This window comes from Plectropomus leopardus, chromosome 5 (assembly GCF_008729295.1).
Source record: "Plectropomus leopardus isolate mb chromosome 5, YSFRI_Pleo_2.0, whole genome shotgun sequence".
Classification (NCBI taxonomy): domain Eukaryota; kingdom Metazoa; phylum Chordata; class Actinopteri; order Perciformes; family Serranidae; genus Plectropomus; species Plectropomus leopardus.
Window position 1 is genome coordinate 37,462,168 of NC_056467.1, and position 6,137 is coordinate 37,468,304.

Sequence of the window (6,137 nt, forward strand, 5' to 3'; positions counted from 1 at the left end):
TGACAGATGACATAACCGGATTTAGGACTCCACCATTACTCCCTGAACGAGGGATTAGGACGGAGGGGGACAGACAAAAGGAAGAGAAAGATTTCACACATAGCCTTTCTTACCTACTGAGGAGGACAGACGTTTCTTGACATACAGACAGACACAAACTGAGACGAAAAGCAACAACCAGATGAAGACTTTAATGGACCTCTTATGAAATTGATATTTTTTAAAGGGAAGAATAAAAAAAAAAAAGAACATAAAAACCCTGTGAGCTTTTCACTGACGTTGGTCACAAGGTCCCGGAAAGCTTCTGTACAGAAAAAGACAACATGTACTGTGTTGTTATGTTGTGTAAAATAAAAAGGGATAAAATGAAAATTGGAAATGTGAAGCGTGTTTTATGTACATATATACCAGAATTATACTTTTATTATACCGAGGAAATATTCTTTACTTGATCTTTGTATATTTAGCACGGGGGCGGGGGGCATTGCAGTTTCAGAAAATAAAAAAAAAATACATTTTCATGATAAAAACTCTGATATTCTCTGAGATTATAAGGTTATACTTTTGCAACACCAAAATCAGATATCCTCCAAGTTTAAGAAGTTATGCATTTGCAAGAAAAAATGCTGAAATTCCCTCAAATTAAAGACACAAATTTACCAGAAAAACAAAACTGTTTTTTTCTACTTTATTCTGAAAGGTAGTAATTTTGCAACGATAGTCATTATTGTCTTTTAATGCAGTTTACTATGAACTAGACAACCTAAACCATTAACATTTGTTTTAGGTTATAAATGTGATTGAATTGCTTTTCTTTTTTTAAATCTCATTAATTTTATGACTTTAATCTCAGAGAATGTCTTTTTTTGCAAATGTATTATATTGTAATCAAGTTTTTATTGTAAAGTTATTAGCTAATCTCAGAAATTCTGAGACTTTATAATGTCAGAGAAAATTCAAGGTTTTGTCTTTGAAATTTGAGGGTTTTTTATTACTGTAAAGTTAGAATATCATCTCATAAAAAAATATATATTTTTTAAGTTTTTATCTCTTAAACTGTACTCTGCTTAAGATTTTCTGAAATTTATGTTAAGTAGAGATTAAGTAGAGTTACTTAAACTCTACTTAACTTAAATTTCAGAAAATCTTAAGTAGAGTACAGTCTGGGGTTTGCAAATTCATGACTTCGGTCTAAGAGAATGATCAAGATTTTTAATTCTTATTATCAAGTTTTTATTTTATTTTGTAGAACTACTCTAATACGCAGTTTAGGATTGCTACTTTCTACCAGGAAAGACAATATTAACAGGTCACATTCAAGTCTCATCTTGCATCTATGTTTATGGCTTCAATTGTACCTCACATATTTGCATAATTTTAGGAAAGGAAAAATCCCCCACTGCAAATCAGAACAGAACAGACATGTGGTCCTTTTAATTAAAACAACTGAAGTTTCCCAATTTCTTTCATCTTTTTATAATTTGATGCATCAGTGTTCAGCTAGAAACCCTAGACCTGGAGCGCACACACACACACACACACACACACACACACACACACACACACACACACACACAGTCTGGGTGTTAATTTTTAGGGTAGAGAATCTCATTCCCAAACCTCCCACTCCTCCCTGACTGCAAACGCGTTTAGGAGAGTGTGACAGTTCAGAAAAAAAGTGTTCCCATGTGGCCTTGACAGCGTGCCAATGAGGAAGACTCATGGGATATGTTGTTCCTGAGTGCTTACAAAAATAATCATTGTTATTTCTTTGTTAAAAACGATGATATATTCAGACGTTAATATACAGAACAGAAGTAGAAAATGGACCTGTTGAGTAACACAGTCGTGCGAGTGAAACAGCAGCTGAACATTAGAGGGGGCAGGACTTGATCTTTCCATATGCTCTCACTCTCTCATACAACACTCTCGTCGAGTAACAGGCACTCTGTAACACAAGAGCTGCTACTCACTACGTTTAATGGAAACATGCTGTCGTGCATGTGTAATGTACAAGTCTCGAAAAACAGAAAGGTGCATCAGTGGTGGAAAAAAGTACTTAGATCATTTTCTTAAGTAAAAGTACCAACAGTGTAGAAATACTCTGTTTCGAGTAAAAAATCCAGAATTCAAAATCATACTGAAGTTAAAGTACATAAGTACTAGAATCAAAATAAAGTGCCAAAAGTAAAACTACTCATTAGTGTTGCACTGATGTGTTGATGTGACGTTGCATCAATAATGCTTACATGATACACACACGACACACACATATATATAAAGAGAGAGAGAGAGAGCTGATGTCAGCTTGTATAAGAAGAAAATATATATACAAAGAAGAGGTGTCAAAGAGATCACCTCATGCAGCACTTTCCTGCAGTTTTTTGTATTTATTCCTTCTCCTTTGTGATAACTGATAATCAGCACTGTTAGTTCCGATTGGAGGTGTAACACATATGTCATAAATAATGATGGACAGGTTGAAACAGAGGTGTTATGTACCCATAATATTAAAGAGCAATACTGTAATTACTCACTCACGCTCCATGGAGGAACTGCCAAAATACAGACAGGAGAATAAAAAGCACATCACACTTTGTTTCAACCCTGTTTCACTTTTGTGATTGTTCAGGAAAATCTCGGCTCCCACTTGCTGACATGCATGTGGGTTACCATGGTTACAAAATTATGTTGCATGGGTATACAGATCTCGTCCTATCCCATGACCAGTGGATAGATTTAGTAGAAATTTTGCTCTTGCTGCAATCACATATGTGCCATCACAAAATCTTTTTTGGTTTTTCTGTTTTGCTTTAACACCATTAAAGAATGTACCGGCATCTCTGGCTGTACAGTCTGCACCACAGTTCCATTGACAGATTTCACACCAGCCAAAAAGAAATCTAACCAAATTGGCAAATGCAACAGAGTTTGTTTTGAGCTGTGAACAGCTGTGAAGACTCTTGTACTATCTTATACCAAGTCAAGGTTATTTATCAAGTACTAAGGGGCAACATCCCCTAATTTAAGAATGCCATTGTGTTTTCTCCATTGCTAAGGAAAGTCCAATATAACATGAGCTACTCTCTCAAAGCGAGAAACCAGAAAAGTCTCACGCTTATGATGTAATAGGGTAGAGAGTCTGTTGCTGCTCCATTGACAATGAAGAGGAGCCTGATTTTGAATGTTGGATTTCTTTTAAAGACCAAAATGTGTTTTATTTGATGTATTTTATTGTTGTGATCTCAGTTATGGAATAGAAAATGTACCTTTTTTTAAAACATTCCCCTCTTCTTTTTCTTGACTTAGTTTATTGTTATATAGCAACCTGTGGGTTTTCTTCAGTTGTGTTTTTGTGTTTTCATTTGGACTGAGATTTCTATAGAACAGTGCTTGTGTGGACGGGAATTATTTAAAAACTTGTTTATAAAAGTACCTTTGAGCTTTTGCTGTTTTCTCGAGGCCTCACTGTCATCTATAATATATTTCCTAATTTATTGTCTGAGCAGCATCAGTCCTTATAATTTATGACATCACAAATTCAGTGAGTTTCAGTTATTCAGAGTTTCAGCACTCTTGGTTTGGGATTCTCAGGAGACTTTTTCATTCATTTCTTTTAGCGATATTTTTGGACTGACTTAGACCATAGGAATAAAATGTGAATTTTGAAAATGAGCATACTTCCCCTTTAAGATTTAATTTCTCTAAAATCCAAACTCCACCTTTAATATCTCCTTTGACCACAGCAACAAGAATGTGGTTACAGAGGCGACAGATACACATGCGTCGCATATCATAAACACCACAGTCTGCCATCAAAGACAGCACCTACAGTAATAAGGTGACCTTTGGGCCATAGCCAGTATGTGTGATGTCACTATCAGTTACCGTCAAAGCAGGAAATTGATTCACTTCGCAATTAAATCACTGAAAATTATTTGACATGAAACAGTTCTGGCAGCCAATTGCAAATGGATGTTCTCACTTCAATTATCAGACATTGCCATTTTAATGAAGTAAATTGAATTGACTGAACTGATGGAGAATCATTATTGACCTTTATGAGCATATTTGAATTTTTTTTTTTTTTTGGGGGGGGGTAGCAGTGGTGGTGGCAGGCCCCCACTGTTCAGCCTTTAGTTTAAATTATTAATAATGAAGTCGATAAAACTGACGTGTCTTATCCTGACAAAGTCATTTAATTAAAGAGAGTGAGATGCAAACTGGAATCCCTATGGGATTCAAACCAAAATTACCCCCAAGACTGCTCTCCTATCACATTCAGGTTCTCTCCTAGGTTTTAAATTACAATAGCGGATGACGCCAACAGACATCGGGTAAATATTTAAACTGGAACCGGAGTTGATGGAGAGCTATATGATAGGAGGAGAGGGGAAACAATTGTCCTTGTTTAATTTGTGTAAAAAGCACATTGTCTCTCCTATGTAGCCACAATCCTGTTTTAAAAAGTGTGTCAGTAATGTCCTGGTTTACGCCTCCTTCACTGACCTTCCAGTGTGTTTCTTAAGCTGTAAATGCTTATAGGTAAGAGGCTTTGGATGAGACTATCCCTCTCTATATCCTTCTTTCTCATTTTCTCTTCCTTTCAACCCCTCTCTCTTTCTCCCCCCTTCCTCTCAGTTTTTCTCCTACATCAATATTTTGTGGATTTAGCAGCATCTTTTGTATAATGAGTGATAGTTTGTGTAGGAGAAGCTTAAAGTAATAATCTGACATTTACACTGCATTTCAACTAATAAACACTCTGCCACATTCTGAATAAGGCGCAAAATTAATGAATTTAGTTTTTGTCGAGGACTCCAGAGTCACATGATGCATGACTGGGGAGCAGAAGCTGGCAGAGCGCTCTAATGGAGGCCACCGGATCAAGCCCCAGCAGAAGTTTGAGTCATCTGGTGGAAGCAGGTGGTGGGCGGCAGAGGTGCCTGAGAGACAAGATACTGAGACGGAGGAAAAATGGGGACTTTATTACGGGAATGAGAGAAACAGTTGGAGTGACTGACTTCATGAATGAGATGAGAGAGAACATGAGAGAGGAGGATGGACCAGAGCAAAAAGGCCAAATTCCAGTTTTTAATGCCGCTAATTAAAGACTCTGCTACGTGATCCGGAATCATTTTAAAGAGTTAACAAACCCCTTAAACCTGAGAAATGTGTGTGAAGCCTGACATCTAATGGTGAGAAACGGGCCATCTGCTCTCGCCTGGTCTTTGGCTCCAACAGAAGTCACCATCTGTTGCAGAGTAAAGGCCCAGGCACACCAGCATTCAAAATGTTGAAAACAGTTATTTTTAATAGAAATGTTGCAATCAGTGATGCGTTCACAGAGGCGAAAATAAATCTGCATGATTTCTTCACCTTCACCTTCATGTAAGTTTACTCAAAATGTATTAATTTACTGTGTAGCAATGTTCACTTCTACTTAATTCGCCTCTGATGGAGTATAAACTCCCGGACAGTTATGAGAGGAATCAAAAAGACCTAATATATTAATATGTCCCCAAATAAGCAATGTAAACTTACTGTCCTAACTAAATAAAATTTAACACTTGTAGATTGGTCCAGAAATGAGTCCCAAAACCAAGAAAATCAGTTAGCATTTTAGTACTCCCTTATCTCAAAGTCAGTGGGTTTCAGGTGCCTGAAATAAGTTCTGTTTTTTTTTTTCAGGATTAACATGGCATCATTTTAGTGGGAATTGTCATATATGTTATTTGTCTTTAGCCTAACAGTAACTTTTTATTTCTGGTTATTGCATTTACATTTCAAAAAATCAAAAAAAGTCGTGTTCATTTGTAAAGATCTCGTTGCGCAAAATGTGTAAGTATCACACACTTTTGTCTGCCGCAGAGCTTATTTTCTGCAATGACCCAAAATCCAATGGTGAAGTTCCATAGGCAACAACAGAAAAGCTAACTCATGAGACTGCCTACAGAAAGAAAATGTCAAATGTCAGAAATTACATAAAGTAATGTGTTCAAAAACACTTTGAAAAAATCATAAAATAGCATGTCCAATAAGATGTCTTTGTATAGCGCTTAAAAAAGTGTCAAAAAAAGTGACAGTATTGTAAAATCAAAGTATCGTAGATTGTTCAACAATTGATGAAAACATCA